The sequence below is a fragment of the Homarus americanus genome, unplaced genomic scaffold (assembly GCF_018991925.1).
Source record: "Homarus americanus isolate GMGI-L3 unplaced genomic scaffold, GMGI_Hamer_2.0 scaffold31728, whole genome shotgun sequence".
Lineage (NCBI taxonomy): Eukaryota > Metazoa > Arthropoda > Malacostraca > Decapoda > Nephropidae > Homarus > Homarus americanus.
The window spans coordinates 1,232-23,871 of record NW_024721971.1 but is presented as its reverse complement, the minus strand read 5'-3'; the positions used below and the strand labels follow the sequence as shown (position 1 = coordinate 23,871).

The 22,640-nt window shown below is 41.0% G+C and overlaps 5 non-coding genes and 1 pseudogene across 5 annotated transcripts; 3 read left to right on the top strand and 3 right to left on the bottom strand.

Annotated features, from left to right (window-relative positions):
* Nucleotides 1-213: 213 nt before the first annotated feature.
* On the bottom strand, nucleotides 214-333 carry LOC121861901 (annotated as a pseudogene).
* A 1,308-nt stretch (nucleotides 334-1,641) lies between these two features.
* Nucleotides 1,642-1,804, top strand: LOC121861898. Its single transcript, XR_006088114.1, has one exon. It is a non-coding gene; the product is annotated as a U1 spliceosomal RNA (small nuclear RNA).
* Nucleotides 1,805-2,239: 435 nt separating this feature from the next.
* On the bottom strand, nucleotides 2,240-2,432 carry LOC121861899. Its single transcript, XR_006088115.1, has one exon. It is a non-coding gene; the product is annotated as a U2 spliceosomal RNA (small nuclear RNA).
* Nucleotides 2,433-3,746: 1,314 nt separating this feature from the next.
* LOC121861896 lies at nucleotides 3,747-3,909 on the top strand. The gene has a single exon (XR_006088112.1). It is a non-coding gene; the product is annotated as a U1 spliceosomal RNA (small nuclear RNA).
* A 3,580-nt stretch (nucleotides 3,910-7,489) lies between these two features.
* On the top strand, nucleotides 7,490-7,605 carry LOC121861897. Its single transcript, XR_006088113.1, has one exon. It is a non-coding gene; the product is annotated as a U5 spliceosomal RNA (small nuclear RNA).
* A 7,687-nt stretch (nucleotides 7,606-15,292) lies between these two features.
* Nucleotides 15,293-15,494, bottom strand: LOC121861900. The gene has a single exon (XR_006088116.1). It is a non-coding gene; the product is annotated as a U2 spliceosomal RNA (small nuclear RNA).
* Between the last annotated feature and the right edge of the window lie 7,146 nt (nucleotides 15,495-22,640).

The window sequence follows — 22,640 nt, the reverse complement described above, 5'->3', positions numbered from 1 at the left end:
ACGAAGTAAGGAAGTACAGAGAGGAGGGAATAGCCACGTGTGAGAAGCACCCACGTGGGGTCCCGTGGGACCAGGTTTGGGGCTTTGCAGGCCCCCCCCGGTATGTTTCCTCTCACTGCATGTTATTAGTAATAACCACAGCAATGGTGAAATACTGGGTTCCCTGCTCGCCACCTAAAACAACAAAGGAGTAACTCTGTTACTTTCACCCCCAGAAAGTCCAAATCTGTGCTCTTCCTTCTATGTAAAAAAGAACACTGATTATGTACTCTCCATTAAGCTGATAAGAACAGATACTACACTTTGATCTTAGCCAAAAGGCCGAGAAGCGATTACTACACTTTGATCTTAGCCAAAAGGCCGAGAAAGCGATTCCAAAGCTGTTGCAATTAAATTAATGCACATTAGGTAATATTCTTACTTCGCTTCACCTGTAAATTGGTGCAACAAGGATCTATCTCGAGTTTTGTTTGCAGATAAACATTCGAATTCCTTATACATCAACATTTAAAATCTATAATAACAAAAGTCGTAATTATGTAACCAATTAATTTACTATTCTTTACACTTCATGGCTATGTTACCATTTACAATTTTCAGTTTTCCTTAATCACTATCATTAATGCCTTCTTCCTTTGTTTAGGAGCTCTTATTGACCAGTGTTAGTGAAGGAAGAAACTGGCATGTTTGAGGGGCAGACTGAAGAACACATTTACTGTACTTTCCCCACGTAGAGTTACGCCCGTTGCCACTGTTTTTTTTACTATGGTACCACCAACAAACCCGCTGTTTTCATTTTATTTTATTTTATTTTTACATAGTAACTGGAAAACTAATTTCCGAAAAATATAAATTGCACTAGAAATGAAAGTGCCTAAATGCGTGAGACGATTACTTTATGAACCTTGTATGCCAACCTTCATGAAAGAATGAAGCTCCGCCCAGAAAAGTAGTTCCTGAAGTATTTGTAAAATGATTACATAAGTATAGACATTTCTTGCATATAATTGAAGAAAATTTGGAATTGTATCAATTTCTAGTTTGGTTATTATTCAATTTCCCAATAAAATGATACTGGGCTATATTGATCTTGTTACTATGCCAAAGAAAGTAGCTCCACAATGTTCTGCTTTATATTAGGAGGGATAGCCCTCACTAGATAGCAAGTTCCTCATAATTGATATTATAAGTAATACCCCAAACGACTTAATCGTGAGAGGGAGAAACTTAAGGTCAATTTGAGATAGAAGAAAACTTGGCTTACCTCTATACTTTAACAAACTTATCCTGGCAAATCAATCTAAAGATGGTGGTTGAGATACTATTAATTACTTTATTTTGGATCTAATTTGAAATCATCTTGATTTAGACACAAGAAAAACGCGAAAATAAATATCAATAGTTAACATTTTCTAGCCCAGTATGTTTGTAAATGAATAAAGTTTATAAAGCCAAACTTGTTTATTTCTATCACATGCTCATATTTTTCATTTGGAAATTTTTATTTTAGCATACTACGAATTATAGAAAGAGTAATCATTTTATTTGTTTGTAAAATGAGGTAAATAACATAAAAAAGAAGGTTCAGCGCATTGATGGTCAGTCAAGTAAGGTTAGGGTTCAGGATGATCATGTTCGTGCATACTTACCTGGCACAGGAGATACCGTGATCACGAAGGCGGTTTTCCCAGGGCGAGGCTCACCATTGCACTCCGGTGATGCTGACCCTTGCGATTAACCCAAATGTGGTTAACTCGGGTGTGCAATTTTTGATAGCGGGGGACTGCGTTCGCGCTATCCCCCTTATACATATCATAAGGGATTCTAAACGAAATATAAAGTAAGGTGCAGCGGCGTATTTGCACCGCTTAACAAGGTCTCTGTTAATAAATAGTACTTGATTTATGCTTAAGCGTCAGCGAAGAATTTTTTCTACGCTACTTTTACATGATTTGTATTTTGACAATTTTGTGTGAATGAAAAGATTTTCAAACTCTCCAATTGATGCCTAGTAACTCATAATACTGAAAGAAGTTTTTAGACGAAGAATATGTGTAACTCCGCATATTGTAACCTACCAAGGACCGAATAAACGGACAATTACATCCTGCTTTTTTGCAACCCAGAAAGAAGTCGCACCTGTGTCTGACCGTGACATATATACAGCGATTATAAGACATTATATGCCCATGGCCATCTTTAAATAAAATGTAATATATTTGCTTTAATTTCTCCCCATGGGGAGTGGACCGATCCCGGAGATACTGCAATACCGGGCCGATCCGCGGCAAAGGTGGAGCAAGCCCCTAGCACTTCGCCATGATCCAAAAATCAGTTTAATATCGAAGATCCCACATGGGGATCGTATCAGATATTAAGCTGATAAGAACAGATACTACACTTTGATCTTAGCCAAAAGGCCGAGAAGCGATGACGATTGTTGTGTTGCAATCAAACCAATGCACATTACACAATAACCTTACTTTAGTTTTAAATTGGTGCAACAAGAATTTATCTCGAGTTCTGTTTGCAGATAAACAGTCAAACTCCTTATGCATCAACACTAGTAATCTATAATAACAAAAACCGTAATTATATTACCAATTATTATACTATTCTTTACACTTCATTGTTATATTACCATTTACAATTTTTAGTTTTCCTTAATCTTAAAAAAAAAATCACTTTTGTTCGTTATTTCTTTCTTTCATTCTTTCTTTCTTTTTTCTTTATGAACATTATTGACCAGTGTTAGTGAAGGAAGAAACTGGCATGTTTGAGGGACAGACTGAAGGACGCATACCCTACACTGTACTTTCCCCATGAAGAGATACGCCGGTTGCCAATGTTTTTTAACTATGATACCAACAATACACCCGCTGTTTTTGTTATTTTATTTTTTACATAGAAGCTGGAAAACTAATTTCCGTTGCATTATGAAAAGTATAAATTGCACTAAAAATGATAGTGCCTAAATGATTGAGACAATTACTTTATGAACCGTGTATGCCAACCTTCATGAAAAAATGAAGCTCCGCCCAGAAAAGTAGTTCCTGAAGTATTTGTAAAATGCTTACACAAGTATAAATATTTATTGCATATAATTGTAGAAAATTTGGAATTGTATCAATTTCTAGTTTGATTAGTCAATTTTCCAATAAAATGATTCTGGGCTATATTGATCTCATTACTATGCCAAATAAAGTATTTCCACAATGTTCAGTTTTATATTAGGAGGGATAGCCCTCACTGGATAGCAAGTTCCTCATAATTAATAGATAAAGTACATAAGCAATATCCCAAACGACTTAATTGTGAGAGGAAGAAACTTCAGGATCAATTTGCTACAGAAGAAAACTTGGCTTACCTCTATACAAACTTATCCTGGCAAATCAATCTAAAGTTGATGGTTGAGATACTATTAATTACTTTATTTTGGATCTAATGGGAAATCATATTGAATTAAACACAAGAAAAACGCGAAAAAATTATCAATAGTTAACATTTTCTAACCCCTTATGTTTGTGTTTTGATGGAAATGAATAGTTTATAAAGCCAAACTTGTTTATTTCCATCATATGCCTCTCACTTTTAATGTGACAATTTTTATTTTAGCATATTACGAATTATATAAAAAGTTATCATATAATTGGTTTATAAATTTAAATAAATAACATAAGAGAGATGGTTCAGCTCAATGATAGTCAGTCAAGTTAGGTTAGGGTTTAGGATGAACAATTCAGGGCATACTTACCTGGCACAGGAGATACCGTGATCACGAAGGCGGTTTTCCCAGGGCGAGGCTCACCATTGCACTCCGGTGATGCTGACCCTTGCGATTAACCCAAATGTGGTTAACTCGAGTGCGCAATTTTTGTTAGCGGGGGACTGCGTTCGCGCTATCCCCCTTACACAATTCATAAGGGATTACATAAGAAATATAAGGTACAACGGCGTATTTTTACAGCTTAACAAGGTCTCTGTTAATAAATAGTACTTGATTTATGCTTAAGGTCAGCAAAGAATTTTTTTTCTCCGCTACTTTTATATGATTTATATTTTGACAATTACGTGTGAATGAAAGATTTTCAAACTCTCTAATTGATGCCTAGTAACTCATAATATTGAAAGAAGTTGGTTTTTTTTTAATAGTCTGTATCACACTCGACAGTCACTCACTGTCACAGCAATGAAAGAAATCTATCATGATCTTGTTTACCAACACCTGATACACTGTCACACAGTATGAGGGGGGGGGGGCCTCTAGCTCTTCAAAAACATAATCTCTGGTTACTGCACAAAAGAGAATTGTACGGACAATGACCTACTTGAAAAAAAAACAGATCACACAAATAAAAAATTAGCTATATTGAAAATTTTTAAATTCGAAGATGTTAACACCTACTGCTGTGCCCCTTTGTTTACAAATCTATCAATCACTTTTCATTCGCCTCTACCGCCGTGGACTTCCCCGAGTGTTGATGTTGTCGTCCACACCTTCCCTGGTCGTAAATCCACCCAACTGCGGTATATGCTCAAACTTAACTGCCTTGAGCAGATTAATGATGTCGCCTCCTCTCTTAAGACCTCCCACCCTCCTATCCTCGTCTACTGTGATGGGTCTGTTACCACGCTGGGCAGCGCTGGGACAGCTGTGTGGATTCCTGAGCGCCAGGCCTGCAGGAAAATCAGGGTCCACGACTGGGCCTCCTCCACTGATGCTGAAAGCATAGCCATCCTCGCGGGCATTCATGAGGTGGCGACCTACTGTATGCTCGCACTGAACGCTGGAACCTCCATATAATCAGTGACAGCACTTCGGCGCTAGCGAGGCTCAAATTACCTCCCCCTCCTCCCCTGCCGCCCAACACACCCTAGCCGCCGTCGCCGGGCTAGAACAAACTGATGACATCCGTGTCAAGTTTATTTAGATCCCGTCACTTATAGGAATAACTGCCTGTGACACTGTAGGTCGGCTTGCCAAAGAAGCTACACAAGAAGAAGATATTGAAGCCGCTCTCGCCCTCTCCTTGAGTCATCTCAAATCTCGCATACACGCCACACAACGAGAGGCATTCGATGAAAATTGGACACACCTGAAGCAACGGGGTAGCGTCACACTATGCCACTATGACGCTGTAACCGGTGACGACAACCGCCACTACAAAGAGTATCAATCCCTGACTCGATCTCAACAGATTATGTACATGAGACTGCACCTAGGGTACAGGTACCTATGGGAGTACATTGGCAACCCTGACATTATTAGGGACCTGCCACGCTTTGCCATAAACAGATGAAATGTACCGGGAACTTTCCCCCCACGCACTCATCATTCTCTCACTTTATGTAACTTGACAAAACCTATGACCCTTCAGGCTTTTACCCCCTTAATGCACGAGTCATAAAGGCAAGTATGAACTTTGCATACTTCCCAGATGGGCGCTGTAAATGCTTCTGCGCTTCACCTTGCACAGGATGTAAGGGGGTGCCCAATAAACTATCCCCCTCGGGGGCAAATCTGAATCTATCAATCACTTGCTTGACAATAATTATTTCCAGTTCCGGTATAATCAGAGATACAACTTAAGGCACCCAGAGCTACTCCTCCATAAAATATCACGATGTGAAGGTGTGGAACAACTTACCCCCACACATCCGAGCAAAGCCTACGCTCCCTTCCTTTAAATCATCTCTTAAAAAAAATCTATTGTCTAAGTATTAATATTTCTTGTAACACCTACTATATTTACAGTACCTGCTTTTATTGTACCATCAAAACCGTTTTATCGGAAATTATCATGAAAATAGATAAGTAATTACCATTGCAATAAACATAATTGCCAACGAGACATAATCATGTTCTGTCCTCTTGTTCAACCTTATTACTGTACAACCCAATTGTAGTTGGTAGGAGACGCTAATTTTCAGCAAATCAGCTCAGCTGGGGCGCCTGTGGGTAGAGCTGTACCGCTCTTGCCTCGCAAGCCAGTTGTCACGGGTTCGATTCCCGGGTCGGTGGAAATTTGTTCCGACACACTTGCCAGCTTCCCTTGGTCCTTGTTCACCTGGCAGCAAAGTAGGTACCTGCTATAAATCGAAAGTTGCGAATTCGTATTCAGGGAAAGTTGTTTGAGCTTCCAATAACTTGCTTTGACATAAACCACTGACTCTTCAGGCTTCTACGCCCTTAACTCATGAGACATATTCCTCCTACACCGTCTTCCACCTTCTTGAGCCAATGGCTCTCTTCTCTCCATCCCATCATCATCATCAACCATGAACTTAGCATGCTTCCCTGTTGGGCGCTGTAAACGCTTCTGCGCTTCACCTTAAACAAGGATGTAAGGGGGTGTCCAATAAAAAAAAAAAAAAAACAGCTCAGCTGCGCCTTTCGCGTCACACTTAGAGGTCACGGTGATTGGCTAAGATGTAGGCACATAGGCAGGCTCTTTTTGGTGTAATATGCCTCTATAATGGCTTTTTGGCAGGAATATTGTCTAAACTAGATTCTCATAGATTTTCTCTAAAACATGACAATTTACATGGCACTGTTACAGAAGCATTTTTTTCCTATGTTTTTTTGTTTTTTTTTACGTTATCAAACTTCACTTGAAGCCTGGAGATAAGGATGAAGGGCTAATATTTGTTGCTGGGTTTTTGTTGGAAGTACTTTGGAAGTATTGGGGCGGGGGGGGGGGTTAGGTGGACGTAAATGAGGGGAAAGTTTGAAGGAAATTAGGAGAGTAAAAGTATCCGGGCTCAACTAGACATGCTGAATTTTAAAATTCTTTATTGATCTTTTATACTAATAATTTAAGTTGTAGCTCGCTAGCTTTTGACTTTTCTTCTCGTTCATGTTTTGATATAACAGTAGATAGTATTTCAAGCGCTATAATAATTATTTAATGTTTTTTTTTTTTTTTTTTTAAGATTTATTGGACTGCTACTCCTGCGGACCTGAAGTTACCAGTTTCATACAGGCGTAATAGTGGTAGGTAGATATGAGAGACCGGTGGTTATCACCATTAAAATAACTTATATTACATAAGAATAAAAGCATTTCTATAATCAAGATCCAGGTTTATTTTCATTATATTAGATTACTATTAATTATGACTAAACGGTTGCACAATGAGGGCCATATTATAAAACAGAACATTTATGAACTAAGTTTTGCCCTTAAAGACCTTAGTTGAAGCGCAGTCATAACATTGTAACAATAACATTCTCGTTGATTTGCTGTATTTGTTCAGATTTAAAGGAATTATGTAAATTAAATCCTCTTAAAGAAAATCCACATTAAGTAATACCACTTTTGACTGCCAATCACGGTAGTCTTAAATGTTACGAAGGACTTGTAAATCTTATTTTAAAACTCTTCTAGACACTGGACAATAAAACCTTTAATGTCTTTCTTGACTGGAACTACAACTCCAAGTATGTTCTAAGTTAATGTTTGTTGGGGTCTTGAACAACTTTGCGACCATAGCTCTGGTTTCCCTTCAAAACGCATAAATCTTTCGCCTTTTACTAAAGATTTCCGTGGGGGGGAACAACTCAATGAGTCTTAATTAATTTTTTCTTAGCCCATTCACATGGGCTCACAAAACTAATTCAAATTAGATGAAAATAATCATACAATGTCGTAATCAAGTTTATGTGATCTAATGTAGTAAAAAAAAAAAATCTATTCACATATACAACGTCCTGGATGGAACAATTATCCCGACTATTACAGATCTAAATCAGGTTGTGAGAATACAGATCTGTCATAAAATTAATTTCATGCACTTATTAAAAATTGCTCTAGACTTCAAACAAACCAAGGGTACCTAGGGACAGCACTAGGATCCCGCTTCCTCTATCAAGAAATAAAAAATATTGAAATTGAATTGAAATCTGTAAACCTTTTGAGTTCCCTACTTGAAATATTTGTTCTCTAACCACTTCGGGAGAACGGAGTCCTCCGGAGAGACTCAGGTATTCCAAAATACCGCACAGGGTGTTCATGAAATTTGAATTGGTGAGAGAACACCCTTACTTTGCGTCAACTTAGAGATGTCTGATTACAGATGAAGCGTTCAAGATCCTTTGTGACTGATGTTGAAAGCTTCTATTGTATTTACTGTTAGTGAAATTGTCAATATAAGTCAGGGTAAAATCTACTTTAAGAATGAGGTATCATTGACGTCATCCCTAGAGATGCCAGTAATTGTTAACTGTGGCTGAAGTCACCCCCTTTTCATATATGAACATCACAGAATCTGATGTTCATGGTGAAATTGTTGTAAGGGTGTTAATTAAGAAATTAATTAATTATCCTGAAGGGGACTCTCACGCCACGTATCTCTGAAAATCTAACGGGTGTAACCTAATACTACTTGTCTAACGCTCCGGAACGTTCACCAGGGACTGCCATCTTGAACCTTGAAATCAATTTAATTCTGTTCTTCGATAGCTCAGTCACAGCGAGGTTTGAAAAAAGGATCTTAGGAAAGTAAAATGAGTTCGTAGTCTCATTTTCACGTAGTTGATTGATACGTTTATTGAGATAAAAAAATACATCTCAAAGGGATGAAGTGACTTAAGTCATCCGCCACCCCAGTCCAGGAATGTCCCTCTCAGGACTCACATAAATCCCTAATACAGATATATCTTGTATAGTACATAGTTATATTCCAGATGCAAAATTTCTATATTTCTTGAATATTTCATCTACTTTCCTATTTTTAAGCATCCATTCTATTTGCTTGGAGACATTATTTATCTGGGCATTTCTATATACATTAAGAAATGGGCATCCCATGTGGCAGGGTATGGGACCTGGATGTTCTACAAACTCTACATTCCATATCCCGTTCACTTCTCTCGGCTCCAAGTTCCTAGTAATATTTATACCCTAATCTTAACCTCATACACACCGAATCTTTCCACCTGCTCCTATCTTTCCTATTTGTAAAATTTGTGTTCATGAGAACATGATAGTAATGTTTCATTGTTTCACTTTTCTCATATATTTCATTCCTTTTTAGATTATCTTCTATTGATTGTATTTTCCGCAATTTGCTCATAATTTTTCAAAGTTTTAATACATATTATGTCAATCTCGGCCTTTTCCGTGACTCTTTTTGCTATTATATCTACTGCTTCATTAAGACCAATCCCCACATGTGAAGGGGCCCATACAAATCGAAAACTATGGCCTTTTTTCCTTATTGTATTTACAATTTTTCTACATAAACCAATAATGTGTTCAAAGACTGAACTCCCGCTGCTCAAAGAATCTAAAGCTGCCCTACTATCAACAAAAAAATATATATCTTTATTCCTCTTTACAACATTTTCTAATCCTACTAACAATGCATATAACTCGGCTTGTGTTGATGATCTAAAATTGCTCGGCCGTTGTCCAATTTTCGTGTCATCAGTACCTTGTTCTGTGTACTGGTTTATAAGGATCCCACACCCTGCCCTGCCACTTGACACAACTGAACCGTCACAATATACATGCAAGGTGTTTATTTTAGGCAAATTACTAATCTTATTCCCATAAACCACTTGCAAGTACAGTATTTTAAGTAAAAGATTGAACTTGAGAAACTTTGGATTGAAATATACTGTACTGTTTTATATTACGTTAAAATAATGATATTCTTTCAGTAAAATCCCCAGACAGGTTTACAATTCATTTCGGTAATGGTGGAGCACACGCTTAGCTCCAGATGGATTTTATGAAATAGCACCAAAACTTCTATTTACATGATCATAACACGAAAATGGAAACACTGCGCAGATGATGATAATGATATGGAGAGAAGTGAGCCGTTTGCTCAACAACAACAGAAGATCGCGGAAAGGTGTTATCACTACCAGAGACACGACCTTCCTCAAACCAAAACTGACGAAGAAACGCTATATACTCCAAGAGGACTCCAGGTGCTCACCTTAACCGCGGAGCCGGGAACATTTCACCAGGGGGAGCGCAGTAGTACTTCCGAGCATCAAGCTCGCTCACCGAAACCACTAACGTTGATGAAGGACCAAAAGGACGACCTGCCGAGGTCCGAGGGCTGGGTGAGAGAACTGTTAGAAAATATGAGGTTCTCCCAAAGGCCGACGCCGAAGTTCAGCGGAGGAACTTGTGGTGAATACTGGAAGCTCAAGGAACCCTTCCAGCGACACGTTGGGATGCCGCAGATACTTGATGCTTTGAAATTAGAGACACTCTTCGTCGATTATGCCAGCTCCGCTAAGGACGCTCTGCGAGGATGCCTGCAAATACAAAATCCCAAAGCATGGTACAATGAAGCACCCACGTGGGGTCCCGGGTTACCTTTCCGGTTCCGGGACCAGGTTTTGGGGTACCCCCGGTATGTTTCCTCTCACTGCATGGTCTTAGTAATAACCACAGCAATGGAGAAATACCGGGTTCCCTGCCCGCCTCCTAAAATATAGTATAGTCAACTCTCATACTTTCACCTCTTAGAAAGTCCAAATCTGTGTTCTTTCTTCTATGTAAAAAGGACACTGAGTATGTACTCCCCGTTAAGCTGATAAGAACAGATACTACACTTTGATCTTAGCCAAAAGGCATCCTGTTGGTTCCGCTGTCCTTGCTCCACCTGACGTTGATTGTCTCTCCTCCTCCTCCTCCATTGTCGGACATGTCTGGCTACTTTGTGGTTGATCAAGCCTCTCTTTGTTGGGGCAGTATTGCACATCACACTGGAATCGAAAATGGCAAACCCTTTGCTCCTCCCTCATCTGCCTCTTGACGATACATTCGTGATTGCCTGGCCGGGAATTCAGTACAAGATGGCATCCAGCACACAGCTCAGCCAAAAGGCCGAGAAGCAGGTCCCGCAACTAGTACTAAGTATGGAAGTAGCAAAAGAGAGAAATAAGAATATATTTTATTTAAAAGAATGATACAGAGTTTTTTATTTACAATAGTTTGGGTATTCCAGTTATTTGTGACCATTGGCTGACTATCTATTTCATTTTATACATAGTGTTCCTATTCCACTAACTAGAACCTATTCTTTCTTCTATCTTGACTTTGGGTTTATTTCACCCTACATACTGTCCAGCACCTGAGGTATGTTCTATATAAATCATTCTCGACCAGCGAATGGCATCACTTACACACAGTTTCCTGAAGAGGCGCAGGTATCCCTTTGATGCCAGTCGCCTCATCAGCTTCTCATTCTCCGGGTCGTATGCTCCCAGGGGTCCCACTATGAATGCAGCCACCTTCACCTGCTGGTATTGTCTTCTCATCTCTGCTGCCAGTTCTGCATACTTTTCTTCTTTCCTCAGTCTTGCTTCTTTAAATGCCTTTTGTCCATTCTCGAATGGGCAGGTGACGTCGATCAGGATCACTTCTCGGTTCTTTTCAATCACCAGGTCTGGACGTCCATTGTCTGGTGCTCCTGGTACTCGTTCATTTGCCGACATGATCTTCCAATGTCGACCTTCTGCGGCTTTTCGTACTCTATCCACCAGGGCATTATGTCGCTTTTGCATGGCTCGAGCGTGTATCATGCAGTGGTTTACTACATGTGAGAGCGTTTCTTCTCTATTGCACCGACGACATCTCCGATCCCTATTCTGGCCTCGCTTCGCTCCATTGACGGGGAGTAGGTTCAATCTTGCTCGGTGTATGAAACGCCAGTCTGCGAAGGTTGTATACGCTCCATTTCGAACAAATGCTGATGATGCTCTCTCCTGTGCTACGAGCTTCATCACTTTCCCTTGGTCAGGCTTATTCTGCAGAACTTCATCTCTCATCTGTCGTCGCCGGCTCCGGATGGTTTGGGCTACCTTCCTTCTATCTTTTTCTTCAATGATGGAGTCCGTGCATTTTATCTTGATGTTGTCTCTTCCCTCTGCTATCCAGGAAACCCCCATTCGGCCTGAGGCACATCTGGCTCTAGACCAGATGGTTTGGTGGTCTCCTCCTCGCGTTTGCATCTCTCCCTGTGTTAAGTAAATGCATGCGTCGGTCATGCTGGGCTCCTGTCGTGTTCTCATTGTTGCCACTCGCCGGCATTCTTCTCTGGCTATTTCCCTGACGTCAGGATCCGGTGACGTGAGTAATTTAAATGCGGTATCCACCAGGAAAATGTCAGAGTCTTCTGCCGCGAGTGGGACACCACACGCTCCAGCTTTACTGCTTCCGTATAGGTACTCATTCGACGCTCTTGACGGTAGATGTAGCGTGTGTTTCAGCATTGTCTTCATTTCGTTGTCCAGGTGTGCCCAGTCTGTTTTCCTCAGTTGCCAAGTCCTCATTGCATGCACTCCTGCCGGGTACATGAATGTCTTGAGTGCATCTATTCTCTGCCACGGTGCTAGCTTGCTTGTCAGTATTTTGGTCCCGAGGTGCATTAGTTCCTCTACTGTTTGGATGTTTGGTAGAAGATGGAACCCAACTGGTCGCCCCAAGAATAGCGTAGCTTCGCCATCGCTCTTCCATTGAATGGGCGTTTCTCCCACATAGAACTGTGTCTGGCGCATTCCTCGAGGTCTTCGTCCAGACTGGTGCAATGATGAGCATTTGCTAGGATTTATGTCCAGTCCCATCCTACTTCATTGTTCTGTTGCTTTGTAGAGGAGTTGCTGTAGATTATCTTGCTGTTTTGTAATGATGGTTATATCGTCTGCATATGCTAAGCATGGGTGCTTGTGTTGTTGGTTCAGTATCATTCCTTCGGCCGCGATTTTACGCAACAGTGGTTCGACCGCTATATTGAACAGGAGACCACTTATTGGGCACCCCTGTTGCACACCGCATTGCACTGGTATCTCTTCTGTTTCTCCTTCCTTTGTTAGGATTCTTGTCGTCTTGCCACTGATAATGTCTCCTGCTACTGCTTCAAAATCCCGTCCCACCCCTATACGGTTGAGCGCTCTTTTGATGAGGTCCAGTGACACTGAGCCAAATGCATTGGTCAAGTCGAGTGCTGCTATGCAGGTATTGCCATTGTTCCGTCGTGCATCGTCCATGTGATGTTGAAGTATGTAGTTGTGTTCTATCACCCCATCACTTGGCATAAATCCTTTCTGTGCAGCGCACAGTACCTCGTTGTCAACGAGCCACCTTCTGAGTCGTGCTGTGAGGCATCCCGTGTACACCTTGTATATTGTGCAGCTCAGTGTTATAGGCCTCCAATTTGAAACGACTTCTGGGTTACCACCTTTTTTGGGTACAAGTATTGTTCTGTATCGTTTCCAGGAGTCTGGTATTCTCTTGGCTCTTAGACACACGTTGAATATGGCTGCCATAACTCGGCAGCTTGGGTCAGCCTTTCTCCAGTTATCATATGATATTCTGTCTTCACCTGGTGACGAATTCTCTGCTGCTGCTAGTTTTGTAAATACTTCCTTCTCTGTGAAGGGCTGCATTTCCATCTCTGGTCTGTCGTCTGGCGGTTCGGGATTGTGCTCCACGGTATTTAGGTCACATTCCTTTTCGACCATCATGTGTTGGAAGTGTTCCTCTATTCTCTCCTTGCTTATTTCACATCTTGCGCCGTTCCCTTCGACAATTAGCCGTATTGCTCGGCGACGGTTGTATTTGTACAGCCTCTGGATCTGTTTGCAATCATTGACATCGGTGATTTTCCTGGTCGTGTTCTGTCCTTGAGAGATGTTTATCCTGTTTGCCGCTTAGATTGTTACCTCGATCTCAATCAGTACTTCTTCAAATCTTGCCCAGTCCGGGTTCCGCTGGATCTCATACAGTGTGCCCAGAAACGGGTCCAGTATCCATGTCTCCTCAGCTTCATCTCGCTCTTCATTTGGTTCAGGAGTTATGCCAATATGCTCCTGTATGTTGCCTTCACCACTTAGTGTTTGGGTTGCTTCACTTTGCGATAGTGGTGTAAGGGATTCACTGAGATTACTTTGGCTTCCTTCATTTGTTTCTTGACTTTGCATTATCTGTTCCCCTGTTTGGGTACTGTCTCCCCCATGTTGTTCATCAGGGCTTAGAGGTGACAGTGGCATTCTTGGAATGTGCAAGAGGGGTGTCAGGTCCCCTGCGTGCTGTGATTCCTCTCCTGGTGAGGGTTCATTTTGGAGCAGCTGGCTCGGCGTTATACCTCAGTCGCGTTTCTTGATCGTCTGGGCTCAGCGGTGACACTGGTGTACTTCTCCCTGAGACGGGGCGTGGTGTCTCTGGTCCTTCCACTTCTCCATCCCTGGGTGGGGGGGTCCATCTGTGCCTTTCTCGTTGCCCTTGTGTTTCTCTTTGCTGCTGTTGCTCGTCATTCTGTGGCTGCTCCCTCTGCTCGTTATCCCTATTTTCCCCAACTTCCTGTGTGGGCTGGGCGCTTGCTGGATTGCCTTCAGGCTGTTGGTTCCCCTGTCGTTGCTCCGCCTGACGTTGGGTGTCTCTCCTCCTCCGCTGCCGTACATGTGTTGCTGCCTTGTGGTTGTTCACTCCTCTCTTTGTTGGGGCAGAGTAGTGGCAGTATTGCACGTCGCACTGGAAACGAAAATGGGGATCCCTTTGCTCCTCCCTCATCTGCCTGTTGAGGATGCACGTGTGATTGCTTGGCCGGATAGTCAGTACCAGATAGCACCCTGCACACATGTTCATATATTCGTTGATTTTCTTGTTGTGGGCTTCCTTTAGATGTCGGACTAGTGATTGCTTGCAGCCAGACCACCCCGATGATGCACATTCCCATGGGCATCCCTGCGTCCTCTCTGTGCATTTGAAGGATGGTGGTGCAGGGAACCATATGGTCAGCATTCGGTTTCTTCTTTCCGGCTGCCGATCCCCGCTCGGGCGGGGGAGAGCATCCATTCCCCCGCCGTCCGTTGAGTCAGAGTCTCCGCCGCTCCCACCGATTTGTACTGGCTCGCCTGTCGCAGGTGTTCCGGCTCTCCATCCCACTTCTTCTCCTTCGTTTCTTCCTCTTGGCCCTTCGTCGTCCATCTTGCCTTACCCACACGAACACCCACACACACATGACAACCCCCTTACAAGGGTGCACCCGCACTATCACGGTATTCCTGGAGGATCGGCCGAGAGTTGTGTACCGACCTCCCTTTCACCATCACAAACCCACTCGATCGCAAGGTGATGGTTTACCGGGGAGGGACTTTGGGACGAATACACTTCTATGAGTGCAGGTCCCTCAGCCAGTACGAAGTAAGGAAGTACAGAGAGGAGGGAATAGCCACGTGTGAGAAGCACCCACGTGGGGTCCCGTGGGACCAGGTTTTGGGGCTTTGCAGGGCACCCCCGGTATGTTTCCTCTCACTGCATGGTATTAGTAATAACCACAGCAATGGAGAAATACCGGGTTCCCTGCTCGCCGCCTAAAACAACAAAGGAGTAAACTCTGTTACTTTCACCCCCAGAAAGTCCAAATCTGTGTTCTTCCTTCCATGCAAAAAGAACCTGATTATGTACTCTCCATTAAGCTGATAAGAAAAGATACTACACTTTGATCTTAGCCAAAAGGCCGAGAAGCAGGTCCCGCAACTAGTACTAAGTATGGAAGTAGCAAAAGAGAGAAATAAGAATATATACTACACTTTGATCTTAGCCAAAAGGCCGAGAAGCAGGTCCCGCAACTAGTACTAAGTATGGAAGTAGCAAAAGAGAGAAATAAGAATATATATACTACACTTTGATCTTAGCCAAAAGGCCGAGAAAGCGATTCCAAAGCTGATGATGATGATGATTATACGGAGAGAAGAGAGCAGTGGCTCTGAGAGTGGGAGAAGGGTATAGTACAATGTAAAGTTTAGAAGTGGGAAGTAGAGGAGAAGGTTAACAGCAGGTGGGCTATCCACCTTGCGGAGACGGGTTTTTGTCTTCCGTAACTGTGCTGCGTTAGAGGTTCTTGGGGTTAAGGAAGGCCGGTCTCAGCCAAGCTAAGCTAGGTTGTTCTAAGTTGTCCTGAGGGCATATTTTGTTAGGGGGGGGGGTCTCTCCAGGTCCTTGTGGCACTGGAGGGATGATCCCCATCTTTTAGTTATTTTTATTGTTATTTTTTATTGTTATTTTGTTGTTATTTTGTATATAGAGGCTCTGGTTCTTCGTTATCATTTTTCCTGCTTCTAGGCCACCATCCGTGCGATGTGTTGTTGTTTTCCTCAATTAGTTGGTTTAGTATGGGATCCTGTTCTTGCTCGATTTTTTCCTATATTACATTTGCTTGGGTGTGTATTCTGGTGTTGAGTGGGTCTATGCCGTGTTCTGTGTGTATGTCTTGTACTGTTTGTGTGTATGGTGGTTGGTGTTTTGCCGCTCTTCTGAGGGCTATATTTTGCACTGCTTGATATTTGAGTTGATTGGTTCTTGAGATTGTGTTCAGAGGTATTGGGGGGTATTCTAAGTGTGGTCTGATCAGTGCTTTGTATAGGTGCAATTGCGTGTTGGTTTCCAATTGGCGGAATCTTTTGAGCTTAGTAAGTTGTGATCTTGCCATAGCTAATCTTTCGTTAATGTGGGGTGTTATTCCGCATCTGGATATCTTGAGTCCTAATGTTTTTCCCTTGGCAGCATATGGTATTTGTTGGTTGTTAACAATAATAGGGCATGGTTTTGTTTTTGCGATGTGAATTATTTGGAGTTTTTGTACATTGGTTTTTATCTTCCATTTACGTTCATAGTCGTTTATTACCTCTATTTCTCTGCATGTTCTAATAGCCATCATTTGTTTGGACTTTCCCGGGTACCTGACTATCTGTGTTACATCGTCTGCGTAAGCTATGTATTCTGATTGACGTGGTTGCGGCATATCTGCCGTGTATACAGTGTATAACGTCGGCGATATATTACTGCCTTGGGGAACTCCGCTATGAAGGATGAAGGTTTGTCCTAGATGGTTGTCGATTATTAATTTGGCCTGTCTGTTATCTAAGAAATTACATAATAGTGCTGTGATATTGGTAGGCATGTCCAATTTGATTATTTTTAACTTCAGTCCTTCATGCCAGACTTTGTCAAATGCTTTTGAAACATCTCTCAGAATTATGTTGCATTGGTCTCTGTTACTTGCAGCATTTGCAATTGATTCATATATTAGAGCTATTGCTGTGTTGGTTCCTCGGTGTTTTCGAAAGCCGTGCTGTCTCGGGTTATATTTGTTTTCTTGGTCTAGAAAATCTCTCAGTCTGTTGTTGATTACTTTTTCCAATATTTTACCAGGTGTTTCCAAAAATGATATAGGTCTGGAGGAGCGGCCATTATTTTGGTCCGGTAAACACAGCTGTGAGCGCTAGCTCCCAAATTTGGGATGTTTTCGAGCCTATTACATTATCTGAAGGATATATAGACACCTACTTGTGGATAAGGACCTGAGGATAAGATAAGTATCGTCAAGCAACTTTGGTGTTGGGAACTTGCTGTTTACCTTACGAAAATAACTGCTCGGGGTCCCATCACTCCTGGCTGGGTGTTGTGGGATGTCAACATTGCCCCATGGAAAGTGAATTATCGCTTAAGAACTCTACATGGAAGAGTAAAGAAAAGATAGTATTGGACGAAGTTCTTGAAGACCTTGAGTTGAGTAGTGATGAGTCTAATACGAGTGATGAAACACAAGGGAAGTTCGAAAGTGAGAAAATACAGCTACAACAAGAGGTAGTGAATAAGAAAGAAATTTCTAAAAGAATGAGGGAGACAAGCTGGCATGAGGACAGTGAAAGCAAAGAAGTGAGAGAGGAGAAGAGACAAAAACATCTAGGACAAAAAACGTGTGTGGGTGGTAATAACAATGGAAATAACAGAAAGGAGATAGTGGAGAATGGATCAAGAACAGAGCAAAGTATGGAATGTGAAGGAAGCAGACAAGAACACACACAAGGTGAAGTTGGTCGTGTCAGGAAGAGATTAATTTTTCCACAGTCATGCCCGATGACCTTCCTTGAAAAATTAAAATGGGCAGTACAACTAGGACGGGAACATCGCAGCTTTGAGCCTCTTTTGAAAGAAGGCACACACAAGCCTTATCTTACAGTGGGGACCATGGAGGCTGTGGAAATGTTGACAACTGTTGGGTACAAGGGATTACTGATGGTTTTGCCAGAGGAGAGCGACATACTACTTACAAAGGTTATAATCTTCAGGTACCCTGTAATACTAGATCCAGAATACTTATTGGATGACGAAAGATTTGTTTGGGTCAAGAGGCATTTAATAAGGGGCGAAGAGAGAAGCCAGATTATTGCTCTAATGAGAGGAAAGGTTCCAGAGAAAATGTTCATCACAGGAGCAGGGTATAGGAAGGTGGCACTATATGTGGAGGGACCAATAATGTGTCTCAAGTGTTGCAGATGGGGACATAAGGCCTGGAGCTGTCAACTGGACCCACGTTGTAGATTCTGTGGGAAGAGGCACGAATCTAGCAACTGTAAGGACAAGATCAAAGCAGGAGAGAAAGTGAAGCCTTGTTGTTGTAATTGTGGTAAAACTAACAATGCTAGTTCAATTGCATGCGAGATGAGGCCACGTATGAGAAGTGACCAACAAAGGAATTATTCAGAGAACACTGAGGAAGTACGCTGTGGTCTGACAGTGACAAGACAGCAGGAGAACACACAGACAGTGATTCCTGAGAATGCCTGGCATGAAGATTCAAGAAGGATAAGGACTGCGCTTGCGGCCGGAAGCGTTGTTGATGCCAGGAACAAACAGAGTAATAAACAAGTAGCAAGTGAGAGTAGTGGTGCAGCCCTCCAGGTTAGTGATAAAACTGTGCAAGAAATTCTGGGAGAAGAGGTGCTTAAGATGTTTCAGCTTTTGCAAAAGTTAGGTCAGAAAATAGAAGTGATAGAGAAAAGACTTGATACAGTGATAAATAAAGAAAGGGAAAACAAAGCTGTGAATAATGTAGAATTAAAAGGGAAAGAGGAAAGTGAAGAGTTCAAGCCTTTGAAAAATTCAGTGCTTAAAATAAGTATTAAAGGGAAGGAGAGGAAAATAAAGAATTGTGTAGTGCAGGGAGCAACAACTGAAAGTTTTAAAAAGGTGTTGGTAAAGTGTAAAGATGCTGATAAAGAAAAACTTTTGAGGAAATGGGAATCTGTGCAGGAGGATTGGGCCTTCTTAAAGAATCTGATTGGAAAGGATATAAAACGTGTAAATATTAATCCTGGATCTAGCTAGCCTTAAGATAATGTCCTGGAATGTTAATGGTCTACAAAATAGAGTGACAGATGTACATTACTTTACCCTTAAAAATAATATTGATATAATTACCCTTCAAGAGACTGGGGACAGGAAAGGCGACCTGCTTAAACTGTCTGGATATAAGGGATTTCATCTCTATTCGGGTGAAGGTATAAGAGGGGTCTCAACATACATTAAGAATTCCATACCAGCAGAACTAGTTGGAAGCCCGAGTAGAGTACAAGGAATAGAAAGTGTCTCTATAAAGTTATATTTGAAGGAAGGAGAATTGAACATAGCAAATTTGTATATTTCTGGAGGCTGTTTTGACCTCAACTTCTTACCAGATTGCATGTTTTTGGACTCAACTTTGGCTGTAGGAGATTTTAATGCTCGACATCCAAGACTCGAAACAATGGGGAGAATTAATAGTAATGGTAAAAAATTTTGGCAATTTTTACAAGATCACCCAGATGCTTACTTGTTAGGAAATAAGGAAGTGACTCATATTAAAGGAGGACGGTTAGACTATGCTTGCATGATAAGCAGTCATGGAGTCCAGGGAGAATGTGAGATAATAAGGGAGCTAGTCAGTGACCATTTTGTTGTATATGTTCAATTACCATTTGGGAAGAGACAGGTGAGATATAGGAGGAAGAGATTGAAATTAAACAAGGATGACACTCAAGTGTTTACTCAAAATATAGAGAAATGGTACAGAAATTATACACCAGTCTGTATGGATAGCTTTTATAATGACTTAGTTGGGGAGATAGAAAGATATTTAACTAAGTCAACACAGAAAAAAATAAATGATAAGAGACATGGGGCTAGGAAACACTGCTATACCAATGACAAAATGTTGAAGGGATTGACACAAATGTTAAGGGCAGCACATAAAGATTGGGTAAAGAATGGTAGAAGAGAAGAAGATAGGGAAATCTTCATGGACATAGCCAAAATATGTGGGCAGGCTAGGAAGGAGGCAAGGGAGAAATATTGGCAAGATTTTGCACAGCACATTGGGGAGAGTAAAAATCTCAAAGAAATATGGCAGGATATTAACAAAATTAGAGGAAAAAGGAGTAATTTTATTAGCCATCCTCATCCAGAGGAAGAAGCTAATAAACTGGTTGACAAATGGGCTAAAGCAGCTAGTGTTGCCTCCCTGCCTAACAGGACAATAGAAGCATTAGATGAGTGGCAAAATGAAAGAAAAAGATTTATTTCATCAGCTCTAAATATTTGTGATGTAACATGTGTAGATATTACTAAAGATGAGTTATTAAATGCTGTTAAAAAGGGAAAATCTACAGCACCAGGCGAAGATGGTGTGACATATGAAATTTTGAACTGCTTAGTTGGTATGGAAAATAGTCCATTATTAGATTTATTCAACATGAGCTATGCAGAGGGTAGATTACCAACAGAATGGAAGAAAGCGATAGTTATTCCTTTCCCTAAGGCAACTGATGGATACAGGCCAGTGTCTTTAACATCTTGTTTTTCCAAGATGATGGAGAGAGTATTATTAAATAGGCTTGCATATATTGTGGGGGAAAATCTATCTTGTAATTTATTTGGTTTTTTGGAAGGGAAATGTACTTCAGACTGTGTTATAAAATGTTTATCAAATGATGCAGACAGATGTAGAGTTTTTGTGGATTTACAAGGAGCATTTGATAAAGCTCACAGTGAAGTAGTTATGAATGAACTGGCTGCTCTAGGGGTATCAGGAAAGTTGTTACACTGGATAGGTGACTACTTGCATGGAAGGAGAATCTGTGTGTGGTATCAGGGATGTTTGTCTGAGGAAAGAGCACTTGAATTAGGCACTCCCCAAGGGGGAGTATTGAGTCCAATGTTATTTAATGTGTTAATGAACAAGATAGCCTCACACAAATATCCCAAAGGAGTTGTAACCATCATTTATGCAGATGACATCTTATTTCAAGGAAACTCTGTAAAAAATTTGCAGATTGCATTAAATAATTTTAGTGTTCTTTCTCAAAAGATGGGCTTAGTTATCAATGAAGAAAAAACCAAGTGTGAATGTAAAGGAAGAGGAACTGAATCCGTTTTTCTAAATGGAAAAATTGTAGAGAAAGTGTCAAAGTATAAATATTTAGGAATGTATATTGGCTTTACTAGTGAAAGTAAAGAGGCAGAAATATATCATGTCCTCACTCAATGTAGAGCAAGTTTACAGCCCTTGAAGGCACTAGCATGTTGTGGTAAAGGTGCTGGGGTACCCATACTGAGAATGATGTATATTTCTACCATCAGATCACTTATAGACTATGCAGCACCTGTCCTCTCTTGTACTGGTGAAGGAAGGCTACGGAAGCTTGAGATCATGCAAAATGAAGCAATGAGAATAATTTTAGGGTGTCAAAAGAATGCAATGATTGAGATAATGAAAATGGAACTAGGGTTACAGAGCATTTCACAGAGGGTCAATGAAATTAATACAGTTGCAGCAGTTAGATTAATGAGAGGGAACAGTGGGGGTAAATTTGTACAAGATATAAATGATGGTTTAAAAGATAAAAGGACCTTCTGTAGGCAAGGCAAGAGAGGATACATGAATGGATTAGTAAATATTATTAAAAAATGTAATCTGGCAGACTGGTGTACAGCTGTTCAGAAGAGTTGTAAGAATCCACCCTGGGAAGAACGAGAAGTAGAGTTAGACATAGTGCCTCTCACAATGAAGAAATCATTACATGAACCAGGACAGTTAAGGGCTTTATATGGGAATAAGATTAGTAATTTGCCTAAAATAAACACATTGCATGTATATTGTGACGGTTCAGTTATGTCAAGTGGCAGGGCAGGGTGCGGGATCCTTATAAGACAGTACACAGAACAAGGAAATGATGACATCAAAATTGGACTTCGGTTGAGCAGTTTTATTTCATCAACACAAGCTGAGTTATATGCAATGTTAGTAGGATTGGAAAATGTTGTAAAGAGGTATAAAGATGCATATTTTTTGTTGATAGTAGGGCAGCTTTGGATTCTTTGAACAGTGGGAGTCCAGTCTTTGGACACATTATTGGTTCATGTAGAAAATTAGTAAATACAATAAGGAAAAATGGCCATAATGTTCAATTTGTATGGGTCCCTTCACATGTGGGGATTGGTCTTAATGAAGCAGTAGATATAATAGCAAAAAGAGCCACGGAAAAGGCCGAGATCGACATAATATGTACTAAAACCATGAAGCAATTAAGGAGCAAATTACGGAAAATACAATCAATAGAAGATAATTTCAAAAGGAATGAAATATACGAGAAAAGTGAAACAATGAAACATTACCATCATGTTCTCATGAACACAAAATTTACATATGGGAAAGAGAGGAGTAGGTGGAAAGATTCAGTGTATATGAGGTTAAGATTAGGACATAAATATTATTGGGAACTTGGAGCTGAGAGAAGTGAACAGGATAAAGAATGTAGAGTTTGTAGAACATCCAGATCCCATACCCTGCCACATT